The following is a 26,247-nucleotide window of genomic DNA, read 5'->3' as shown; positions in this document are numbered from 1 at the left end:
GTCTCAGATTTGTTTCATTATTTAATCAGGATTAAAACTGCTCTCTGTTAATAATCAAGGGTATCAAAGAGGGCTGTATCAAGTTTCTGTGTTTTGAGAAGACTGCAAATAATTTTCAGGAGGCGGGTAATTAGATACATAGTCTTGTGTGTCTCTTTCAACTGAAATTTCAGAAGAGTTTGGTTATCTGAAGATGTGAAGGAGATAAAAGTATCAGTAGTCTATATCAAATAGACTGAATATGCAGTCATGAAAGAGTTAACATCTGTGGGGAAGCCTGTATTAAGGTGTTTTTTTTTTTTTCAGTCAAGCAGCCCTGAGACTGACCAAAATGCTTTTCAAACACTAACAGATTGAGTTTTATTATGACATAAACTAGACCATTCAACTGTTTAAATAACTCAAAAGAGGTGGAATGTCCTTGGTAGGACAAAATAAAAACACCAAGGGTTTAACAATGACTGTCTCCCATGTGCCTGGCCTTGGTCCTGCTGTATTCTGGCTGTGCTCCCTGCTCCATTCCTGTCTGAGGATGGACACACTGCTGCCCAATTCCCTCAGCAATTGCTCTGTGGTTCTGTGAAGCAGCCAGCTGCAAGCTGTGTTCTGTAATTTAGTCTTCAATGCTCACTTTCTGCTTTGACTTTCAGGCACCAAATTCTACTGCATTCTCCTTACAGAGAAATTCAAAGAAACTCTGACAAGTCTCTGGTACTGTAATTTTGAAGAACAGGATGTGCATGACTATAGTTGAGCAATTCCTTTGATGCTTCCCAATTATCCTTTAATATGCCTGTGATTTAATTTCCATTAAATGCCACTAGCAGATTAATCTCTCTTAAAATCCTGAACAGGCAAACAAATTACTGCCTTATTATCAAGCAATTTTAGCAAGGGTTGAGCAGAACCTAAAGCAAGTTGATCTTGTTCTAAATCAAGGATACAACCTGATAGGCAGGTTTATGTGTAAGGGCCTGAATACTTAAATATTTGCTTCTTTTTGCAAGTGTGCATTGTCCCTTGTCTGAATAAATAATTATCCCCTGTATCTGATAGGAGAATAGATGATCATACAGTGTGCAAAAGATTACCATGGCATATGTAGTAAGTGTTTCTTTTTTAAACAGGTTTTTTAGAGACCTGTTTGACTTTGGTTTTTCTCCAAAACTCTTTTGGATACTCTTAATTATGCCCCACTTGGATGGCTGCAGAGTTTTACCATGTGATCCTGAATGTCTAAATCACTCTAGAATATCCTGGATTTTTATTTTTTTTTTTTTCACTGATTCGTGTGCAGTGGTGTGTTTGGTTTGTGTTGGTCCTGCTGTTTTTTAGCCAATATACTAAAGACTTTTTCAGAACAGTAGAATCTAGGGGAACATGATGATAAATTGTCTTTGATAGGTATTTTCCAAAGTGCAAGAGTGCACTTGATTAACACCAACAGTGACATCTTGAAGAAACATTACTTCTGTGTAACAACTGCTATTAAAGGGTGTTTTTCATGGGCATCTGTACAACAAACTGGAATAATGCACAGTAATTCCCTTGTTTCTGTTTCTCTCTTGCTGGTTTCTGTTGCAAGTGCTCTTGTATCTCTCTGTAATTCAATTCCACTTGAACTTTGTATGGTATTTTAAGGAAAATGAAACAGTTATGATCTTTGCTTAAGTAAAATTCCTTCCTATTTTTAAACCATACTTCTACAGTTTAAATGTTTGTATTATAGTCAAACAAGATTATAAGTTCTGTAATATTCAACTTTTTACTTGATGTTATTCTTTCCAAGGGCAATGTGCTTATCAAAGGGATGTTACTAGAGTGATAAGCATAATATCAGATTTAATGTTTCCTTTGTTTAAAATCAGTGCTCTGAGAGAGTAGAAACTGTGATCTGAAAAACTGCTGAACTCCATACCCCAAAAGAAACCAAGGCCTCTTTTATCATAGGGTCAGATCACATTCAAGAGTGGCAGACTTTGATACTTAAACCACTGGAGTCTTGTTCACAGTCACCTTGCTGCACTTCAGTTAATAACATTTATACTCTAATTTTTGTACCAGATGGAGGTAGTCTATAGGCATATATTAGAAAAGAAGGTAAAATGCAGTATGTGCTGCCATCATTCCTCACAGCAATAACTCCAACAACAAAGACAGCTAGACCGGGATTTGGGAACCTGTCTTGGAGATCCCTATCAGTCCACTACAACTGCTCATGTACAAAATGAAAAAAGGATTTTGAGGAATGACTAATGGTGTTCCATGTCTAATGGGGATTTTTGCATGACAGGACAGTAAAACATGTCATGTGTGATTGCATTTTATATTACTGTTTTTCCATTCAAATATTGTATTATAAGGGAGATTTTTTTTATATCATAGAATAGGCTTTAATGTGCTTGAATTCCTTGTTCCTACCACAGAAAATTGTTTGCAAGACTACTGCTGCATTTTGTATGTAAACTTTAGTAACCACTAACAGAAACCTGAGGTGTCCTGACTCCTCCTCATACATCACCCTTGGCTTTAATCACCAACCCCAGACTTGTTTTTTTCTGGAGTACAGTCAGGAGTTTAGCAAGTTCTTTAAGACCCTCGGTGGTGTAGGTCCTGCAGCACACAACAGGAGGCTGTGCTGCTCTGAGGTTCAGGAGGTCATTCCACTTGAGGAAGAAGGAAGTGCTCTTGCCTAATGGGCACTAAGGGCAGGATTCATCGTTTTCAAAGCAGTTGGAGAGAAGCACTCTGGGAGACGATTAGGGTTGTTTCCTCTGATTACAGAGGGAACCCAGGAGCACCATCTTCATAAGTTTTTCCAAGGAACTCTGATTCGTATCCACTGAAAAAAACCCTGTTTTTCCAGATTGAATCTCAAGTGAATCAGGCTTTTCTCACATGTTTGATCTCAAAACATGTATAATGATTGAAACAGAGTTTTTCCCGTACCCAGAATTTGTCTGTTGTTTTTTTTTTCTTTAACTGATTATTTCCTGTGCTTACAGTTGAGAGGTCTTTGATATAAGCCTCTGGGTTTAATGATATTTACTGATCAACCACACACCTAATGCTTGACTTTCTGCTTTATGGACAAGGTTGTTCGTGCCCATTATGACAGTTCCATATCTCTCTGGAAAATAAAGGGACTCCTAAATGCTGAAAGCGATAGGTTTCTGCAGTGCATTTTATTAATGATTGCTTATTACAACTGGGTCTAGATGAGGGAAGAGTTTAGGACTAAGACTACTTTTATGCTTTTCTATTAGAAACACATTCATGGTCTTTTAAGTGACTTGGCTGCACCTACTAATTTTAAAGAGAGCAGACGATACCATGTGTACAATTAGTTGCTCTTTGGTGTAATCAGTATAATACTGATTATACTGTGGTATAATCAGGTATAGCCCTTACAGGGGGAATTTTTTCAATTTGAAGTTGTTTGCAAGCAACACTTATGCAGGGGCTTCTAGTGTGAGGTTGTACACAAAGAGACATTTCTGTATTGTGTAAGTCTGTCACACTATGTTACTTCAGTTATTAACTTTTTTCATTGAAATCTCTTAAAGGAAGTAAGTAGGAAGTTAAAGCAATGCTGGACTGTACTTAGTGAAGCCAAATTTTCGAGCATAAAAAGCAGGTTTATAGCCAAGAAGGGATAGCTTAAGGTAATTTCTGATGTTCCTCTTCAGAGCTGATATTGTTACATGAAAATGTCTTGCTTTGAGAGAAGGCTCAGGAAAATTTCTTAGCTACAGGCTGATGCCAAATTACATGGAATGTATCTGCAGAAAGTGGTCTGCAACTTGGATTAAGAAAGTACAAGTGGCACATAGCCCAACTTGTGGCTTGATGTGAAGATATGTTATAGATTAGGCATTATGCAAAAGAAAAAAAAAATCTTTGTTTTACTTAGCCCATGTGTGTGCACAGTTGATCAGAAGACAAACTGTACTGTCCTGTGAGGAAAAGTTTCCAATGTTGCTAGAAAGGGCTTATGAGAAGGGGAATGCTTTCTGGGGCTGTGACTGAGGCCAAAGTTTGGAAGAGACTCTTGGAGCATTCCAAAGAACGCATTCCCATTGAGAAACAAAACAGGATGTTGTTTTCTGGCCACTTTGAGCACGTTAACTGGATAACATGTTAGTTGGCATTAGTAGTTGTTGTTCAGGAAGAAATGTCTGTAAGATGCAGCTCTTCCTCTATGTGTTTAAGCAGCTGCCTATTGCTTCAGAGGAGATCATGGCCTTTGAACTTCCCCTGTAGCAGAGGAACTGCCAACCTTAGGTGTCCTGTACAGCCTAAAACTGTACAGCACTGAAAGTTCTCCTCTTTTATAGACCTATTCCTGAAAAACATTTTTTCCCCTTCCTGTAGATCCTAGTACATATTTGCCTGTGCAGTTTCTGATGTGTAGAAAAGTAGCAAAAATTAGTGATGGTAGTAAGCACCTGTGTCTTGCCTTTCTTCTGCTTGTTCTGTGTTACCTTCCATGCTCTCCTCAAATTTTATGGACATCAGTAATGAAAGGACTACAGACTGAATATTCTCTCTGCTTGACAAATGTAGAAATGCTCCATCCTGATCTCTGCTGGTCTGCTGTTGATCACTGTCTTCTGTTTGTGATGAAGGACATCATAAACAATCTCATTTTCTTGAGTTTAGGAGCATTGGTATTGATTTTATTTTTCTGCACGGGAAATTGGAGCATGACAATATATATAAAATAAGTTTGTATATCTGTAAGAAAGTGTTACTTCAGGATAAAGGTTGTGCTAAAACCTAATCAAAATAGACATGTGGCTGTGTAGTAAAGGAAACAGACAAAAACATTCTTGTAAAAAGCCAATGATTACTTGATTCTTATCATATATAGATTTTGAAGGCAAAAATATATTTTTGTCAGAAAAAAAAAATCATTATAAAACTTTCCTGCTGACTTTTTAAGGAACAAAATATAAATTGAAAAAAAACCCAAAAAACCACAGACACTTATTTCAATAAATAAAAACTCCAAAAATGTCCAGACTTTACCAGCATTAGAAATACTATAGCAAGAGTATCCAAAAATCATTCATTGGAAAAAATAATTTATTTATTTTTTTTCGATGAGCAAAACATCCAGAAGATGCACTGAGGAAAAATAATTGTTACATAACTTTGCTCTTGGGGCTTAAAGACAACCCTAAATAATTGTACTCTGTTGTTTAGGTCATATTATCACTGCCATTGGAAATACTACCTATAGTGCACATTTGTGGTTTGGTTTTTCCATGATACAGATGTGAGGTTTTCTCATGAAAACAATCAAATGAAATGGTTTAATTCCTGAATTTATTTTTTCTTAAGATGGCTTAATAGTTGAAGACTTATTATAATTATTACTTACATATTTAGTTTACATTAAATCAGCCTCTGTATGGGGTCAGGACATTAGGAAAAGGAAAATTTTGAGGTTTGGATGCTAATACTAGGGTTTTCTGCTTTGGAAGTAATTCAGCAGATAAAGATGGAATTTCTTGAATTCAATAGTGGAAGAAGGGTAGTGAATAGAATGCAATTCACCTTAATTCATTTGTCTATGGGGAAGTAACCTCTGTGAATAAAAATTACTGCTGATCATAAAGTAATCCCATGTATACAAGCAGATGTAAGACTTCTGATGTCTGTTACTGGTTAATGCATAAGCAGGCTCTGTAATTCCTTCCAGGTTTGTTATTGATTGAGAGTTCTTTCTTTCTTAAAGGGAAATTCACTCGTACAAAGTATTTTCAGTCTTTTAGAACTTGATGACCAAATGTTTTTCCCAATGCTAGTAAGGAGTATTTAGACTGGAAGGAATGGTACTTGTTTTACAAAGCAAAAGTTTGAAGGTGGCACCAGGAAGTCAGTAATACTAAGAATCCCAAATGCTAATTAAAATACTTTAAACCAGTATTTATGGATGCTTTAAATATATCATATGGTCTGTTTACTAGCAGTAATTTCTTCAGGCTCCTATCCATGGGCAAACATACTGAAACTTTCAGATTCTCTCTTTACCTCAAACTTTACACAGTTGCCCAGGAATTAAGAGGTTTAGGAACGGAAAATTTTGTGATTTAACATCTGAATAATTGACAGTAGGTGCACTGGAAATAAACTTCACCGAAAGTACCTTTAAGAAACACTGCTTTCAATAAAGCATTTTAAATCAATGTTAGTGCTAATAAGCTACAGGAAGTTTGAAACTCAAGAGGAGCAGTGTTGTAGGGATCCAGTATAACTTGTTTTTTGTTTACTCCAAGAAAAGAGTACTGGAGTGTTACAATCCCAGCAGACAGTATGGTGAAGAGCTTTGCATTTCAAATCCATGTATTTCTTCCTGATGTATGATGGTGTTCCCTTCCCTGTGTGTCAATCAGGTAAAAGACCCCCTACCCTGTCCATTCTGCAGTGAAAGACAGATAAGTTTCTGTTTTGAGCTCTTTCTCAAATGGAGCTCAGCCTGTACTGAAGTGCTGGCCATGCACTGTGTCTATGCAGGGCTGGAAGGTGCAGCCTCCAGGTAGCTCCATCTCTGAGAAGGCCAGGTGGTTGGTGTTAATGCTATTTACTTTTTTTTTTTGAGAAGACTTAAGTCCAAGTTTTCATGATGGTGTAGTTTGTGGAGAGGGGGAACTGGCTGGGACCTGGGAAGAATCTGTACCAGCGAAAAGCTGAAGGCTTGTGAGGGGGACTAAACAAAAAGTCAAATGGAAAGGGGATAGAAAAATCTTGTGGCAAAAGATTAGGCACTGTAATACAAGATCCAGGCAGCTTTGCTGTTTGTCAAGCTCACTTGCTCACCAAGCTTGTTTTAGTTGACTTGTCTCAAAACTTGGACTTGACTGGCATGCCAGGCTTAGTGCCTTCTTCTGAAACACCTGCAGCCCCAGTGCTTCTCTCCAGGTGCCAGGTAGCCTCAGGAAGGTCAGCTGCCTTCCTGAGGCCCGAATCCCAGTCCCTCTGTCTCCATCCCATCTTTCTTCCATGGAGCTCCTTTTCATACACCAACTCTAGCTGTGGTTTTTCATACAACCTAAACCGGTGTTAGTTCTGTCTGACAAACATTTGCTAACCATCTTTAGTAATGAAAACTTAAATTTTGCTTCACTTGAGTGAGATGATTGCCTTGTCCAGTGTTGGTATTCCCCAATTCCCCCCCCTTTGATGTCACTGATAATGAAGCTATGAAAAGTTTCTGTTCTAAAATATCCTGATTCCAATACAGTTACAAGAGCTGGTTATTCATAGTGCATAAAATAGAAACCCAATAGTCTCTGAGCATGTATTATTGATGGCATTGCTGTATGTGAGAGAAATGCAGAAGTGAATTTTATCTGTGCTCCTTCATTTCTTCAAAGAAATGACTTAATCTGTGCCAGAAGTTGCCAAATTCAAGTAGTGTTTGCAATTGAACTCTCAGCAGTTAATCTGAGGACAAGTAAGAATGAAAAGATAGAGCATCACTTTTTTGTTTATTGAAACAAAACCAATAAATAACTAAAATCTAGATTTCCCATGTGAAATGTTTTTAATTTTCAACTCTCAGCCACTTTTATTCTACTGCAACCAAGTACCGTCCAAGATATAATGTTTGCAAATTTAAAATATTTTAATTGTCTATAGCTCTTAACATGTGAGCGTTTTTAATGGTATTATAATGGCTAATGTGTAACTTAAAAGTAATTACTCTTAAATGATTGGAAAATGCACACTAAAATTACAGCAGGTGTGTGGTGTTGTTTAGAAACTGACATTGTAAAATAATATGTTGCTTTTATTTCTTAAAATCTCTTGAAATACAGTTATGAAAACTGATTTATTGAATTGAAAAGGAAGAATTTTGGAATTATTGCCTCTTTCTATTATGATCTGTTGCTGGAGTACACAAGTAGTTTGTACAAAGGCAAATTATCTACATCAAGAGATTCACAGAAAATGTGGAGGTGAGGGTATGATTATGTAAAATGAGGTTTGAAATCTCACTTTCTTATGATTATAAAAAATTTAGGAGCTCGCAAAGGAAAAAATCTTGTTTTCAACAACTTTCTTCTTCCTTGTGCTTTTGGTATTCATATAAATGAGTGTTGAGTTCTTGTTTTCTTTATCTCGAGGGGGCCAACGTGGAGAGAGATGTATTGATACCCTGTGTTCAGGTTGATCTGTGTGTGGTAAATGGCATCTGCTGTTGAAACGCTTCTGAAGCGATATTGTTTTGTTTTTTCTTGCAGAAATCAGGTACTTTAAAGATCAAGGGCACCTACTGAAGTGTGCCCGACTAAACGCACAAGCTCTAACACGATGTTTGCATGTTAATGACAGATCATTCAGAGATGGGAGGTCAGGAGTGAGGTGTGGCAGGCTGAGAGCAGGCCTGCTGCTGCACGTCCAGTGGTGAAAACACCGGTCTTTGTATTTGGAGCAAGCTGGGAGTTTGTGTATGCTCAGGCTTTATTGCTCAGCTAACAAACAATAACTCATTAAGCCGTGGTAGCTCTTTGTTGTGATCACCTGTTTGTCCCTAAGTGTAGTAATTGCTCTTCACACACGTACCTAAAATTCTCATCCAGGTTCTTACATGCATCTCAGCTAGCACAGCACATTTTCATTTTTATTTTTTTTGTCCCCAGTCTTTGACAAATACTCTCTTTGTTCAGGAGTGCCATGTTGACTGCAGTAAAGATTTGGATGCCCAGTGACAACAAAAAGGAAAGGCTGAAGTGATAACTTTGAAAATCGTATTGTAGCTAAATATGAGATATGAGGGCACAGAGATAGTCTAGCTCACATACTTTATCCTTAACCTCTCCATTTCAATGTTATCCTTGTGTATTCAGATGTCTGATAGAAATGATTTTACAAAGCACTGTGGGTTTATGTGGTTTGTGTTTGCTTTCCTTGTGCTCCCTCATCTCCCACTCCTCTTCACACTACAGAACTTGTGACAAAAGCTATCAGCTCTTACAGAGAGCGGAGTGTGATGGACTTGTGGGTTTTGAATATGTTCCTGAAGGTGTTCCTGTCTTGTTCCTAGGGCAGTGGTGTCTGGTGTTTGGGAGGCCTTGGTCTTTTTCTTTTCCATAATGGATAATGGAATTGCATAAGACAAAGACTTGTTTGTCTCCTAAAAAAGCCCCAGAAACCCATCATGGATAGGTTGTTGCTCTTGGGTTGGATTTTCTTTTTGTCTGGTTATTTTAATGTGATGCTAGGTGGGATCTTTCTGGCATATATATAAATTAGAAAGAAGAAAAAAAAAAAGATTGTCACAGTCAGAAGTAGGAATACTGTCTACAACCATAAGAAAAATATTTGCTTTCCCCCTAAATACATACACACACACCCCCCTCCCATAATAGGAGTGTTAGACCTGATCCCTACATAACAAAGACAGTTGTTTCCTCACCTCTGTTGCACTCACCACTCCCTGATTTACTTATCTGAAACATGAAATATCTGTATTTTCATCACAGAAGCTTCTATGTATAGAGGTTAAAGTAAACTCAGTAATAACAAGAAAAAGCCAAAATCAAGTAGATGAGTGTTATAACCATTACAGCATTATACTTCTTTTAGTATTTGTATTGAAAAAGCTTAGAATGGGACTATAAATTGTGATAGGCATAGTAGTTTTTGAAAATACATTGTGTACTTGAAAGCTTAGTTACATAGGGGGTGGTTAACTCTGAGAAAATCATAAAGTTGGGATTACTTTCTGATAGAACAACTACAGTGCCACAAAAATTGGCCAAAAATTGGCAGCAGTCAGAGTGAGAAAGTGTGAGTAATTGGATGTCATCTCATTTTGCTGTCTTGATTCCCCATTTTGACAGATTATGTTGTTCAGGACATAGTCTAGAAGTGTTCAGATTTTCTGATATTCTGCAGATGTGAGGAGGCACATGGAAGCCAAAGGGCTATGAAAAGTGCTTGATATTAGAACTTCACTAACATTTTTCACCTCTCTTGAGCTTGGTACTCTACTGAGTTTCATCTTAAAGCATTATAGTAAGCTAAATATGCTGTAGGTATGGTTTTTCTAATATAGCAAAAACATATAGAAGAAGACAACTTGCTACCTCCTTGTATACATCCTTCAACTGATACATGGAGGCTCTTTATTCAGGCATTTTTATACAGGAGCCCAATAGTAAAATAAAATGGAGACATTCTCACCATGAGAGAGAGAGATTCATCCCAACAGCCTATTTCTGCAAATGCTATTAAATGGAATGTAACATCCAGATGTTGTCTCATGCGTTTAGCTCATGTGCCAAGCATTCTGCTAGTAATATGATTCCACAAGAAACCATAGCACAAGAATAAAATAAAAACCATCAAGAGATGCTAAAAACTTGGTTAGTTTTCATTTCTGTTATAGCCTCTTCCTTCCTGCTGTCAATTCAAAATTCTTTTATTTTGTGGTTCAGGCCAGAATATGTTCTTGCTGAGGAAACCCCACCAGTACTGTGGGCTTCTAATTGGGTGATCTTGAATAATGGGGAGTTACCTTGGGAGTCAGATTAAGTGTCTTCCAGTTTGACAAACACATTATCCAAATTTTTACCTTCAGTTGTATGATACTTTGAACAGAAATATTTTAAAATATTAAATGCAAAGCACACTTGAGCGTTGTAAGGTCTGGGAGGATAATGCATGATAACTGAAAAATCATGGTTTGATCAGTGATCACCTCTGTCTTGTTACTAGTGGAGTTCTCCATCTGGTTGATGGCTTACTAGCAGTTAGGCTTCAAAGTTTGGCATGGGGCATCATTTCCCATTCTTCCCAAAACCCTTAATGACATAAATTTGGAATGCACCTGATTTACAAGGCATATGCAAAAGCCCATGACAGCTAAAAACTGTGCAATTTGGAAGACTGAAAGGAATAAATAGAGAAAATGGAAATTCAGAATATATCTTCAAATAAACTGGAAGTCAGGAATAAAGGAATTAAGACCTGTATTACAGCAGACTTTTATTCTTGGCTGGAAGTGGCATAGTATAAATTTTTTTGCTTGGAGACTACATTTAGAAACAATGTGAGGATGATACCACAGTAATAAACATCTGAGTTAACTGAGCAGTATACGAGGTAATTGTATCCTTGTATTAATTTTTGATAGTGATGCAGGAAAGTACTTTACTGAACTATGCAAAATATATATATTTCTCAAAAATTAATATATATTGTGCCCAACAATGCTGTTATATGTGTATTGTAGTTAATCTCTAATGCAGAACACCTATATATTTTCTGTGTATATATAACAAAATTGTAGACCACTGTGTCCTAAAAGGTCCCTCAAGTTTAACAATTAGAATTTTGCAGGTCCTTTTTCCCCCAAAAAAACTCCTGCATATCCCTTCTTTTCATCATCTCCCCAAAAAGGAGGAAGTGTTAAAAATTAGGTTATCAATCTCTTCTTCTGGGGGAGTCAGCCGAGTTCTGATGAGGCAAGTTTAGGAAAAGAAATGATATTTGATGTGATTAACAAAATGCCTATCTTACCCACCAGCTCTGGCATGGAAGCAAATATTCCCGTGCTTGTCTGCAATTCTTAGACAGCAGAAAATTTTTGTTTTTCTTTTTATGACTTGCTATTAACAAATGGTTATCTAGACCCAATGTATTTTCATTATGTAAGGTGCTGCACAAATAATGCAGTAAATTGTGAGAAAAAAATTCATAATGAGAAGACAATTGAGCTTTTATGCAATTCCTGGAAAGGAATTACCTAGTCTTAAATTGCCTTTTCCACGAAGTGATTTATGCATGAAGTTCTCACAGAAGTCTTGCTACTCCAGATACATGTTTGAAATGAAGCTGTACTGCTGTGTAGTATGAAACAGTCATGGGCCTGTAGGGGTGGGATTTGTTTGTTCAGCTTAGGAAGGCATGGTTAAGAATTTACTACTTTGTGCCACTAATTTCTGCTTAATGAGTTGAATCAGTTACTAGAATTAACAGTTTGAAAGGCAGTTAATAGTTGGCTAAATAACAAAGGAGAGTTTGAGTTATGCAGAAAAGTGTACTGCCTTAAGAAGGAAAAGTAAACCAAAAAGAGACAAAATCCTCCAATATTCCCATGCTTATTGATGAAGGTCAGGCTTATTCAAAGCAAGTACTTCCAGTGTGATATAGTACTGTCATGTTGATATAAGGTATAATTTTGGTGGTGAATAGAAATATACCATTATATAAGGATTAAATGCTGCAGTACTGCTGGGCACAATGGGTATATTGTATTGTCAGTCAATCTTTTAGACACATTTCTTTTCCTAAATATTAAGAGAGAGTGAATCATAATATATCGTGTGCAAGATAAAATTGTTGCTTTAATGTTAATTTCCCTGTGTATTTAATCTCCCATTAAATTTGGATTTACATTTTTATTGGTTTGGACGTCATTATTTTTGTATGCTGTGGCACTGGTTTTTTAAATTGCAACTTTGTGCTTTCATGCATAGCCATTTTCATTTGAAAGGGTTATACTGAAAATGTGCTAAAGAGAGCCAACTGTTATACAATGCTTTCCAAAGCTTTTTCCCAGGACTTAATGGCCAGCCCTCTCATTTGACCTGCAGTGAAACAAGTACCTCTCTTATCTAAGTATAGATCTCCCAGGTAGGAAATATTATATGGGAAAAGTAGTGTTCTGGGTTTGTTTTCTTTAAAAATCGTTGTGATTTAACTTGTACTGAAGTCAAAGTCAAACTGTGTGGGTTTGCTAGGAAGGGATTGTTGCACATTTGAAATGAGCATCTGGCACACATGCAGCCGTGCCATATGCAATCCTGGTGTCTTTAGAAGGTGAAAGGCCAGTGTAGTGGTAATTTTGCCCTCTTTGCACCAGATGTTAAAGCTCTGCAATGTCCCTGAGTGACCATTAGATCACTGGCAGCTGGGATTGGAGGTTTATGTTTAATTTATTATCACACTGTTAATCTATCTGACTGTCAGAACTCTCTCTTCCTCATCATTTCCAGGAGTCCTTATATTTTAAGGACAATTTAATTTGTCTGATGATGGATCAGTTTTATTTTGGCTCTATATTTACATGAAGCCTGGCATCCATTTTGGGGGGGATAGTACTGAGAGGGGTAATACATAAATCTAACAACTCATTAATGTTTAAAACCCACTTGAATTTGTTTTATGCAGCATACTGTGAATTAAAACACATTCCTATGACCACCTTTTGTGTTCAAAAAAAACCAAACCCAAACCAACAACAACAAAACAAAACCATCAAACAAATTAAAAACCCAACGTGCCACCCTTCTCTTCCATTGTAGACATTTTTCTCATTTACCAGTATATTTAGATTTAGCTGGTGTGTTTCTTTTTCTCTGGGCTACAGTTGGCTTATTTAGTTTTCCATTTGTGTTTTCATGTGGGCAGGGAAGAAAGGGAGAGGGAATGGTGTGGGAATGGAAGAGGTGATGACAATAATGAGGGAAAGAGGATTGGCATTTACTAATGGTAATTCTTAGAATATTTTAAGTTAACTGTGGAGAGAAATTGACAATACTGTTCTAATTTATTTTATCATCAAGATATTTTCTTGCTTCAGTAGTTCATAGGCAATTTGAATAGCTTATTGACTTAAAAGCTGTGGTCTTGACTTACCTTTAAGGGAAAAAAAATCCATATATTTGATTGCTTTATTTCTTCCCCCCATTCCCTGCCTTCTGCTAATTATTTGTATCTTTGGGGAAAAAATGCCTTTTATAATTAATATTTTGCTCCATCAAGCGAAAACCTTTATCCAAATGGGATGTTCATTACAGTGCTAAAAGTGATGGTGGTGTCTGCAGGAATAAATTATTCTTTACTCCTGATCTAGTTTCTGACATCCACACCCCTCCCCCAGTCAGTGCCAAACCTGCAGACCAGCTTTTATAAGAATAGGTGATGAGTGACTGGATGCTCATCCCAGGAAGCCACACATGACTTCAAATGCATTGTGTTCTCAGCAAATCTCACCTGCTCTTCTAGCCATAAGAAATTCCCTTTTTTTTTTTTGTTTGGATTCAGTATGCATGTGCCCAGTGTGCTGCCTGCAAAGACAGTTTTGATAGTTTTTGTTGGAAAAAGATCTGGTGCTCTAATTAGCTCTGGCAAATTTGTTCTTTATCAGCTTAGAGGCTTGTGGCTGGCAGCACTGAGTGTAATTGGAGCTAGCTGTGGTTCCCAGGGGTCACTCCTGGGTCCAGTCCTGTTCAACTCATTCCCCACTGACCTGGATGAAGGGACTGAAGGTACCTGCAGCCAGTTTGCTGATGATGGGAGGAGGGGCTGATACACCAAAAGGCTGTGCTGACACTAAGCAAGTCCTGGGTAGGCTGGGCAGTTGGACAGAGAGGAACATAGTGGAATTCAACAAAGGCAAATGTGGGGTCCTGCCTCCTGCAGGAGAGCAGAAGAGTCACCTCAGGCACCAGCACAGGTTGGGGGATGACCTGCTGGAGAGCAGCTCTGTGGAGAAGGACCTGGGGGTCTTGGTGGACAGCAAGCTGTCTGTGAGCCAGCACACCCCCGTGGCCAAGAAGGCTGGTATCAAGAGGAAGAGGCCAAACTCTTTTCAGTGGTGCCCAGTGACAAGAGGTAACAGGCACAAACTTGAAACACAGGGAATTCCCTCTGAATATGAGGAAAAGCTTTTTTTACTTTGTAGATGACAGAACACTGGAACAGGCTACCCAGAAATGTTGTGGAGTTGTTTTCTCTGGGGGCAGTCAAAACCCATCTGGATGCTCTCCTGTGCAACCTGCTGTAGATGAACTTGCTTTAGCGGGATTGTTGAACTTGAATCTTGAGAGGCCCCTTCCAACCCCAACCATTCTGTGATTCTGTGAACTACTGTTAGAGCATTAAGTGCTTGGGCATGGCGCTGTCAGCTGATGCAGTGAAATTAAGAATTAATCTAAGACAGTACCATTGAAATTTCAACAGAATCAAAAGAAATGTGTGTGTATGTGTATATAAAAACATATATATACAAACTAACAAAATACAGCATGAGTTCTGTTTTTTATTACTTAAGTATAAACGTGTACTGTATTTTATTAGTTAATATAAATTAAAAAAATCATTCCCAATGATTTGTAATGCCCTTTTTTATTTACAGTTTATTAAATAAACACAATAATACTTCCATGCAATTTTTTTTTCCTATGATTAAGGGCAATAAGTATTGCATAAAATTTGGGAAAAGTATTTTTCTCTTTTTATGAAACTAAATGTAGTGAGGTCACAGTATCTTAAAATAGTGAGTTATTGAACACTTAACACTCAGAGCAATGTTTTGAAAAATTGGTGATCTCGTTATTCAAAATAGATTGGTGTTAATTTATAGTAAACTGCATACATGGAATTTGATAAATATTCTGTTTCTGCAAACATTATGACACACTTAATCGAGAGCAGAGATCAGGCAGAAATCTGCACAGATGCACAATGATTCATGTTTATTCACTGGGGTAAAGATGCAAAGATTACCATGGCGTTCTGTGTGTTTAATACCTAATAAGTATTATGTTTGTGTAATTACTTGCAAAATAATTTCTAGAGATTTTAATGGTGATCACTTTAATGCAAATGATATTAAAATTTCCCCTAAATTAGCACTTGCAACTCACTTGCATCAGCGGCCAAATTTTAATTACTGTTTAACATGTCTACAACCCCTGTAGTTCACATACTCCTCTGCAGACACACCAGAAAACAGGGTCTCTGCCTAGTGAATCTTAGCAGTTGTTTTTGCTCTTAGAACTGTGTAAATTCCACTGAAAATAATGGAAATGTTCGTGTTACAATAAGTGGAAGATGAATTTGGCTTACTTAAGTGATGCTGTAGTTTTAAGACTCTGGTTGTATTTTAGGACTTTCCTGTTCACTACTTGTGGTAAGGGGAAGCTTCAAACGAAAGCGGATTTATCCATTGCTAAAGTTTTCGTGTGAGCCTTAGAAGAAAAATGCTCATCGATTATAGCATATGGAAAAAAAAAAAAGAAATAAAATGAAACTGTAGTTTTAGGTGAGATAGGCCCAGCCTCAAGTCCACTGCAATAAAATAACTTATTTTTCTTGCCTGTGGAGAGCACAACCAGCAGAGGCAGCAGTTTATGTGGCTGGTGTCAGCAGCTGAACTGCAGCTGGTGCTGAGACACCGTGCCCTTGGCTGCACCAGCCCTGCCATGGTTTGAACTGGGCAGAGCTCTGGGTGTGGCTGCTTGGGCTCAGATCTCCAAAACTGAGTAGCTGCAGGCTCCTCACCCATCTGTGGAAGTGTGGGCTTGACAACAGGGCTGTCCCTGCCAGGTTAAGGTGCTGCAGGAGGAGGTGAGCAGGCTATGTAGCACCAGGGAAGAGGAAAGAGGGAGCACGAGGATCTCCCCAGGGACTCTGTAGAAAGATGTCTGCACACCCTCTGCACAGGAAGGGGGCAGATGGAGGCTGTTTGATTGAGCTGCAAATGGGGACTGCCACCAAGGCAAAGGCTGGAAGCTTGTGGCTTCCATCAGCAAGAGGAGGGCTCTGTCTGCCCCCACGGATCAGCACCTGCAGAATGGGTTTGGTGCCCTGGCGATACACAAGGGACTGGGGGAAACCGTCTGGGGAAGTATCACAGGTTCTGAGCCTCAACATTACATCCAGCAGGAGAGGATGTGCCAAGGAATTGCAGTGGGAGACTCCCAGTTGCAGGGGACAGGGGACCCATCTGCTAACCTGACCTACTGTCCAGGGAGGCTGCTGGCCCCGAGCTGGGATGTCATGGAGGTTGCCAAGACCAATCTGGCCCTTGGGTGGTTCCTCCTGCTCCTCTTGTGGGCATCTGCAATATTACCAGGGAGATCTGGAGAGTGCATCAACAGCAGCTGTCACACACCTTCAGAAAAGACCAAAAGGACAATCTGGGCAACTACAGACCTCACTTCAGTCTCTAGGGAAATCACCGAGGAGAAATTTTAGGCCCATGAAGGCAGTGGCTTGCAACAAATTGTGTTATCAAGGGTAAATCATGTCTGATCAAGCTTTGATACTAAAATAACTGAATTGAACATAATGACAAAGCATTGCATGTCACCTCAACTTTGGCAAGGGTTTCCCAATTCTTTTCGTTATTATTATTTAATATAGGGGGGGAAAAAAGAGAGCTAATGTCATAAAGTGAGTATAACAGGGGTACCATCTATCTGCTATGACACCTGAAACTTCTAAAGACGTAGTTATTTCTTTTAATAAAAGTATTTTTATTCTAATTTTCTTTTCTTTAGCAAAACTTGTGTATTAAGACTCTGGTTGTATTTTAGGACTTCCTATATAATGTAATTTTTAGGTAACCTCTATTTAAACTTGAGAAGCAGCAAGAAACAATAGTAGGCTTGGAGTTATGGTTTGAATAAAATTAGTTGTTTGTTTTATTTCCGTTCTTTTTACACAGACGCTGCAATGGTAGTTAAAAATTTCTCTTCCTTTCCTTCTGCTTAAGATATTCATACTAAAAAAAAATTAAATAAAAGAGGTTTGGGGAGCTATAGTAATGGAAGCTTTGTAATTGGGATTTTTTTGTACTTGCAGCAGCATTTATTGTGTTGTACAGAGGAGGAAACAAAACCCAACAAGTCTGTAGTTTATGAAGAAAATCCAGACTTTTAAGCTCAGACACATGTGGCCTTGATAATGAATCATGCACTAGTATTTGGATTTTCTTAAAAAACCCAAGTGGTCTGATATTGTCTTTTATCTTAGCTTGGGGGTGGGTATTGATTAGCTCTGACTAATGGAAAATCTCACCAAAATGCTTATTTGTTCTTAAACTTAGATTTGAGCAATAAGTTTTGCTTCTACGAGTGATGTTGTTCAGATACTCTGAACTTTTATAATCCTTGGAACTTCATACTAAATTAGCTGTATTTGGATAGATGAAAGTTACTATTGCTGTGAAATAGAATACATTTAAAACAATCAGTTATCACATAGGACTTGTCTCTTTAGTTACTAAGAACAAGAGACTTGCGGAGAATGAGGTTTAAAAACTGTAGTTCTTGTATAAAAACTATGCTACTTATGTATAGTACAGACAAGTCTTCTGTGAGAGACCTGAGTTGTCTCTTTATTTAAATAAAATTCTGCATTTTTGAGAATAGTAGAAGCTCTTGGAAATGCCTTTTTTAGCCAATGGATTTGTAGGCGTATTTATACAATGACAGCTTTTAAGTCTGTGTTTATAATGCTGAGTACTTTCAGCTTTCCACTGCAATTACAGCCAGTACATGAGAATCACTGGGGGATTTAAGAAAAGGGAATTTGTAGTCCAAGTATTATAATTTGGATATGGAAAAAATTTTAAAAGCACAATTGTAGCAGCATTTTTTTGTAAAATAAGTCTTTGAGATGTCTTTATTTTTCATTGGTACATAGAGTTATGAAAGTTAATAATGGGCTTTTGGTATAGAGCCCTAACTAATTCTAAGGAAATATCTGTTATAATTGTTATTTCAATAAGAGGAAAAATGACGTTGGTCTTTTAATATCGCCCCAAAAGTTTGAAACAGAAGAAAAATCAATTATTGCAATTTAGAAAAGGGAAAAGGTATTCGAATGGATGTGATTTCCCTTCTTTTTATCAATTGCATTTTGCAAAAAATTCGATATTAGATTAAATCATTATATGCAAAAGGCTTTCACACTTTCTAAGGTTATTAATGTATGCTCAAAATCCTGCAGTAGAGAAGTACCCCCCAGAACTGTAACGCTGATAATTTTTATTACCTTCGATGTTAAAGGAAGAAAAAATCCAGGAAAAAAACCAAACAAAACAAATAAGGGGGGGGGGGAACCAATCAAACAGCAAACAACCAAACCAGCACATCACTTATTTGTGCACCTTTCTGCTGCTCATAGACAACGTGTGTTTTTTTCCATTGTAATGTGTCTTCAGTTTCAATGTCTGTGAATTTTTTAATTTTTTTTTTTACCCAAACCCTTCCTTTTTTCCCCCCAATGTACGACTTGCTGCTACGTATTTTAAACCTTATTACACTGTAATTGAGCAGTGTGATACAGTGTGAAATTGTCCATAAAACAGTTTTAAGGCTTCTCTTTTACCTCTTTCCCTTGCTTTCTGTGATCTGCCTCATTCTGAGGGCCAAGCAAAAGTGCTGCATTGAGTCCTCCTGTCTCAGGAGAGTCAAGAGGAGCAAAGCACACCCGTGCAGGATGATGAAAAGGGCTCAGCAACACCCGCAGCTGCCAAACAGATGAGCAGTTTTTAACGGAGCTGAGATTCACAATGAAATCTGGGCCCAGAACTAATCAGATCTAATTAAGACAGACACGTTATGGTCCAATACTGTTGACAAGGTCAGGGTTCCTGTAGCTCTAAATGAGGCATGTTATAATTATGATCTAATTGAAAAGCTGGGAGTGATACAGAACCTGTGCACTGCTGGGTCTGAAAGAAAAGTTGCATTTCAAGTCCTGTTGTGTACCTTATTAGATTGTTAATGCTCAATTAGGCAGCTGTGCATTTAAAGGAAAAAAAAGACATGTGACAGTTGCACATGGTTCAAAGAAAAGTTTTCAATATTTTGGGAGATTTGATTCATGGAGATTTGCTAAATATCCAGGAATAAAATGTTTGTTTGTTTGATGTTAGCTTTGCTTCTCACAGCTTATTTTATAGACAGTGAGGCGAAGGGCTCCTAGATTATATTATCATGAGGCAAAATTACTGTGAAGATTTTTCAAAGTGTAGTATGTGCATGCTTGAATCTGCAGTACGATATATGAAATTTGGAGGCCATATTTTCTAACTCTCATCTGTCACTATCAAGCAATCAAAGTGCTGTGGAGTGGCTTTTCGTTCTAGAGATTGTGGTGCCTTCATTTCTGTTTTAAGTATGAGGTGATATATGGTCTTGTAAATTATCGTGCCTTGTGTCACAAGAAGTTTGCACAGTACTGATCTCCCTTTTTTCTGGTGCAGAATTTATGGATTTGAGTTCCTTCATTTCTTTTTATAGTGCCATCTCTGCAATGAAAAGCTTTGTTAGGAAACAGGAGTTCTCACTCCACCTTGAGAAGTCATTCATACACATGCTAAGTGTATTGAAAATTGCTACTACTGTGGAGAGGTCTGCTTTGATCCAGCATGCTTTTGCATGTAACGTGCACATGTGTGCATCAATAACAGAGATTCTGAGCCTAAATCTGCACCGCTTACCATGTGTTACAGATGGAGATCTCTGAATTTTTTCCCCATTCTGCAGGGAATTCCAATACCACAACGTGTTTTTCATCTAGATTTTCAGTACAGTTTTCAAAACTATTCCTAAAGAGTTCTCTTATTCTGCTTTTCACCCAAATCGAATTTGAAAAGCCTGTGTAAGCTCTGTGAAGCCTTTTCAGTCTGCAAAGCAACATGGCCATAACATTTGTGTGGTGTTGGATTAGCCTTGGCCAACAGCCAAATGCCCACCACTCGCTCCCTGTCGGGAGCGGGACAGGGAGAACAATTGGATGAGGCAGGTCGTGTGTCAAGACAGACAGGAAGATGCCTTACCAGGTACTGTCACAGGCAAAATAGCTCTGGCTGTGGAAAATAAATTACGTGTATTAATAACGAAAAATAGAGTTAGAGGTTGAGAAAAAAGACAAAACTAAAAAAGCTTCTCTCCATGCCACCATGCCTTCTACCCAGGCTCAGCATCACACCTTGGCTCCCAAATTCTCAACCCTCAGCCCTGAGCGACAGGCAGTGGGTTGTAGAGAGGGTACTGTCAGCATATAAAGGCTTCTCTGATGCTTCTTCCCTCTCACAGATCTCCCCTGCAAAGGTGTGGGCCCTCCACAGCCCACACTGAATCTCTGCTTGGGTGACATGGAGCATCTCCTTCATTGGCTTTTGGACTGTGTTGCTTCTCCTGTTTCTCACACTTTTTCCCTCCCCCCTGGCTCCAGGCACTGCTCTGTCCTTCCTTACCCAGGCTTTCCCTGGGGCACTGTCATTGTGCCTGTGGGGCTCAGCCGTGCCCTGGGGTAGGTCAGCTGGAGTGGGCTGTGTCCAGCTGGAACAGGCTGTGTCCAGCACAGGGCAATCCCAGCCTCTCCTCACAGAGGCCACCCAGCAGCACTCCCCACATCATGTCAGCCCCTGGGCACCCACACCCAGTATACACTTTAAAACGAAACACTGAATGCCATGACTTGATTTTGTAGTAGTAGCCAACTAAATGCAGAGTTATATAAACTTCATGTCAATTAATAAAACCATCTCTGGCTAGATGCTTTTTCTCAGATTGACAGAAAGGTAGGTGTCTTTGTGCATACCCATCTCCTGGCTTGTGCCTCCCTCAGGTAGTCAGCAGAGTCGACTCAATGGCCAGCTAAGTGGCGAAGCAGGAAAAATGTTCACTACCTTAATGAAAGCTCTGTCTGCTTCTGACTCCTATGCAATTCAAGCTAGCAGGGTAACTCTTTGATCTGCTGCCAGAAGGCTCTCACTTCCCTATCATCCTAGGGCTGCACAGCAGGCTTGCCCCCTCACTCAGGGGGGATTAGCCAACCTGGGAGACAGCAAATAATTATGTTGAATGTCTCTTGTGCTGATTGAGCAATACTCGTAGCTGCCTGGGGCGGAGGGGGTAGTGAAAGAAAATCAACCCAAAACTCAAAAAAACCCAACTCAGAACTGTGCACAACTGCATTGACCCTATATATTTTTCTGAAGGTTTTGGTTTGAATTTCAGAATATTCTGTGGCTGAGGAGATTGATTAAGTGGCCAAACAACAAAAGCACAGCTTATTTATAGTTCTGGCTGTCCCTCGGCGGCACAGCCATCCCCACCCATCCGGACAGCAGGAGCTGGAGCGTGCTGGAAGCAGGAAAAAGTTGTGTTAGAAGCAGCAGCTGTTTGGGTTTAGCCAACAAGCCCTTTGCTCCGATTTGCTGTTACGTGGTCAGTGCAAGTTGCCTCCACAGCAGCTCCAGGAGGCCGACAAAGGCAGCCTGAGTGAGGCTGGGTTGGCCAGCGACAGGCAGCTGCTTGTGGCTTTTCCCGTATCTCTGTCTGAGTAGGAGTAATGTCCAGACCTGCAGGACACATGCTTGCTTCCATCTACTTAACACTCTGCCAGGTCTTTCTGCCAGTTCTGTGTGTGCTCTGTCCTTCTTTTTTGTTCTTTTACAAACAATCACAGTAAAGGGACTTCAAGCTGTGTCTTTTTGAAGAAAGCATAACTTCTTCTTTCAGCGGGTTTGAAAAGGATCCCTGACACTGTTGTTATCCCTTTGGGTAACTCTTTGTGCTGGTGACTCAAGAACACTGTAAATAACACTATTTAGAATAAAAAGTGCAGGCCTATTGCTTGGTTGTTGCCAAACAATGTCAGTAACTTTCATTCTTCTAAAAGGTCTCAAAGAATTTGTTCTTTACCTCTCATATCCAAAAATTATAAACACCATACAGTGATCAGGTGGATTTTTGAGATTTGTCTGTTCCAAGAGTCTATGGAGAAGGGAATAGATAATGATGGGAGTCAGTGCTGTATAGTAAATGATGGAAAAAGAATGACTTTTAATTGAGAACGCTTACGTCTGTAAAAACCTGACATTTCACAGGAAGCTATTTGTGAGTCAACATTCTTTTTAAAAGCACAGTGAAAAATACACAGGCAGATGTTTCCATGTACTATTTAAACAACCTCTTAGATATTTGCATAACTGTGTATTTTACTTAGTATTTTTATAATACATATTTGTTCAGACAATATTCATCTTCAGAATCACAGAAATAAGCTCTTTTGTACCTCTGTAACTTCCAAAATGTTCTATGTTTTTGTGCACTATATCAAAAGTATATACTTAATAAGTTAGAGAAAATATAGTTTTAAATCATATTTTCTACAGAATTTGACATTCCAAAATTATTAGCCAGTCTATGAACTGCCATAATTTCCTTACCCTTTCTATAAAGACAGAAGAGGTTAGATAAAGATAGAAGAGGGTAAGAAGATACTCTGATTCCCCAGCTGAGCAGATTTTAAGAGATGTTTCCAGTCCCATTTCTTAAAATTCATTGTAATTAATTGTGAACTGCAGCCACTGAAACCTTGATCACCATGTGAAGATATTTGCAGTTTTGTAGGTCTTCCTGGTTTTTTTGGTACCTATGTGAGTCAAGTTTCATGTGTCACTTGGAAAGAAAAAAAATGGGGTTTTATATATATATATATATATATATATATATATGTGAATTTTTTAATGGCAAGTTCACATTAATAACATATATCTTTGTGGCTTTGCCTACACCGATTAAGGCTGCTGTGAAACTCTTCTTGTTGAGACTACGGTCTGGTCTATTTATCATCTACAGTAGTTCCTAATTATTTGGAATGTATCGTGTGTCAAGTGCTGATAAACTTCAACATTATATTCTTTTCCACATGAGTTATCATCAATATTTCATGTGGGCTGGCAGGACATAATATTTTCTCTACTTTCCTTCCACTGGACTTTGTTTTGCCTCAGTGAATTACAGTGGGGGGGAAAAAAAAAATATGTGTGAAGGAACTCAGCTGATATGGCAGACTTCTGAATGCTGGTTCTTCACTGGTATGGCTCTTTGCTTTGGAGGGTTTAGACTTTTGTTTTCTCTCTGTTTGTTTTTAAATTAGGACTCTGTTCAAGTATTGGCTCTATCCCCAGTTTGTCCTGAACATCTTCTCCGTATTGAGGACCCTCATGCCAAAAAAAAAAATCTCTCTGGAGGCAACACAGTGTGCACAATATTTGATGTTGGCTCTGTGGCTGCAGAGTGGCTACAAGAGTAATGTGTGTTGGAAAGGGAAAGGTACTGAGTAATGGCTGAACAGCCCTGCACATAAAAAAACTACATATCAGGTCAAGGTTACACTTTTTTTATCATTTCCCTCACAAGACAGTACCCAGAATCTTGCTAGATGTACAAACAGGAAGTTGTTTAGTGTTCTTAATCTGTAGGAAAAGTGTGTTGTTTTTGGTCAGAACTCAAGGTCTTGAGAAGCAAAAAGAACAGGGGATGGATCCTGCGTGTTCCATCTTGAGGTTTCTTTCATCAGGGCTCAGTTACTGGGAAAATTATATTTTTGGTTTTTCAGCCCAGGGTCATTTTCCCCTCTTTGTATTTCGAGATTGCTTTTAGTTGTATCCCAGTAGCCCTATTTATGGAGAAACAGTAGAAACAAGAGACTATTCTGTTGGGAGACACTGGATTATAACTGCATCGTAAACATCAGGAATTACAGTGACCATACTAGGATGATGGGTCAAGACAAAATAGGAATATCAATGTGTTAGTTATAGACATGCATCTTTCTGTTTCTTTTTGCTCCAGAAAGCACTTTTAAGGTGTGAAAAATATAGGAAAAGTGTGTCTAATCACAGCTTCTTGGAAGTCTTATCAGCTCTCAAGTGAAGATTTGCAAAATAAGAAATGAAGGAGGGGGAAATAAAAAGAAAAAAAAAGGAGTAGGGAGTCCCTGTCCTTGAAGGAAAAGTGAGACCATGAATGTTGGTTGTGTTTTTAGATGCTAGAGTGGCTTTCCTGGAGCTTGGTGCATCTTAGGGAAACAACTGTTGTCCAAGCAGAGAGGAGAGAAAGGAGGATAGTGTGTCATGCAGGTGTGTTCTGCACCACCATGGCTGCCTGTCTCATCTCAACAGATAAAACATCCCTTACACCAAAGGGTCTGGTGTAAAACCTATTATGTTATTTGTTATAAAACAAAGAGCTATGTTGAAGTCTTGAAGGGTCTCATTTAAGCTGAAGAAAATAAATTATTTGAAAATAAATTGATGGAAATAATTTACCCTCTCAGTTTTAACCCAGCCTTAACGACTTAAAAGAATACAATACATCTTGTCCCAAGATTTATTGGTAAACAAATAATAATTTAAAAAAATCAGTCATGTTCTTAGTAAGTGACATTCCCTGTCACAGATGGAGAACTATTCACAGTTTGAAGGAGAAAATGCTCGGTGTTCAACTACCTTCAGTAATAATCTCTGAAAGCAAGCACAATGGAAATCACACATACCTGTCAATTTATAATTAAACTGCTTAAGTATTCTGATCATTAATATTTGGATATATTTTGTTTAGATCGTTTCATTGGTATGTTGATTTTATAATTCACCCTCAGTACTTAATAAAAAAAAGCAAACATACACTATTAACTTACTTTTTAGGAGTGTTACAGGAAATAGGTCCTGTAGAATATAAATGCAGAAAAAAGAAAGGGAAGCACTTTGTACTGTCACTGTGTAGTGTTACCCAGATAAGGATGTCCCCTTACCTGTTGTACAAGAAGAAATATTTAATGTCATTTCTTTCATTTGGCCTGAATGTTTGGTGGGTGGCAATTTTTGTTTGTTGGGATTTTTTGTTTTATTTTGTTTTGTTTTTTAATCCATTTTCTGAGTCTGTAGTTGGTTCAGCACCTTAATTTCTGCCAAGGTACCTTCTGTGAGCTTGCAGCCCAGAAATCTGTAACCAGTTTGTGAATATGAACGCTTTATGCTGGTATTATCTGCTATGCACAAGGCCTGTTTTCTCTTGTTCTTTTCATTTCACTAATCCCTTCTTCTGTTTAGCTACTCCAGTAGTTCAAGTAAAGCTGGAAAAACTACATGTTGATGCTCTGCTAGACTTTGCCCTAGTGCATCCAGCAACAGGATTTGTCTGCATAAGTATATATGTAATGGTATGAATTACTCCACAAAATAATGGAGTTTGACATTTCTGTTTCTGAAGTTTAAGTCAGCTTAGGGACTTAAGATTTTAATGTCTCATTGTTCTCCACTCAAAAACAACTGTTTCCCTTATTTCTCTGTTCTGTGAAACAAGAAGAAAAAGTACTGACTGAATTCTGCAGTGTTATTGTTTGTATTGTGCATCGTGCAAGGGTTGGTATGTTTTGCATAAAACTTGCTTTTTGAGCATTGCCTCTGGAGAAAACAAAGCACTAGGATACAGGAAAACAACCCAGTCTCCACAGATCTGTAGCTATTGCATTGTCAACGAGCAAACACTTGATTCCTTGAGCATAAGCTGCAATTGCTGTACTTTCAGGCCACTTTCTGAAGGGAGAATTGTTATACTACTCATCAAAAAAAGTAGGCAATTCATAGCTTAACAGCTAATATACATATCAAGTATTTGTCTTCCTTTGTTA

The 26,247-nt window shown here is 38.3% G+C and overlaps 1 protein-coding gene across 1 annotated transcript in view; it reads left to right on the top strand.

Annotated features, from left to right (window-relative positions):
• Positions 1-26,247, top strand: part of ROBO1 (roundabout guidance receptor 1) — a gene marked incomplete at its 3' end in the record, with an annotated part of 647,376 nt that overhangs the window by 225,271 nt on the left and 395,858 nt on the right. The gene's annotated exons all lie outside the window — the stretch shown is intronic.

Source organism: Manacus vitellinus, unplaced genomic scaffold (assembly GCF_001715985.3).
Source record: "Manacus vitellinus isolate BGI_N305 unplaced genomic scaffold, ASM171598v3 scaffold_35_pilon, whole genome shotgun sequence".
NCBI lineage: Eukaryota > Metazoa > Chordata > Aves > Passeriformes > Pipridae > Manacus > Manacus vitellinus.
Note: the sequence above shows the minus strand (reverse complement) of the source record. Positions and strands in the feature narration are given on the sequence as shown.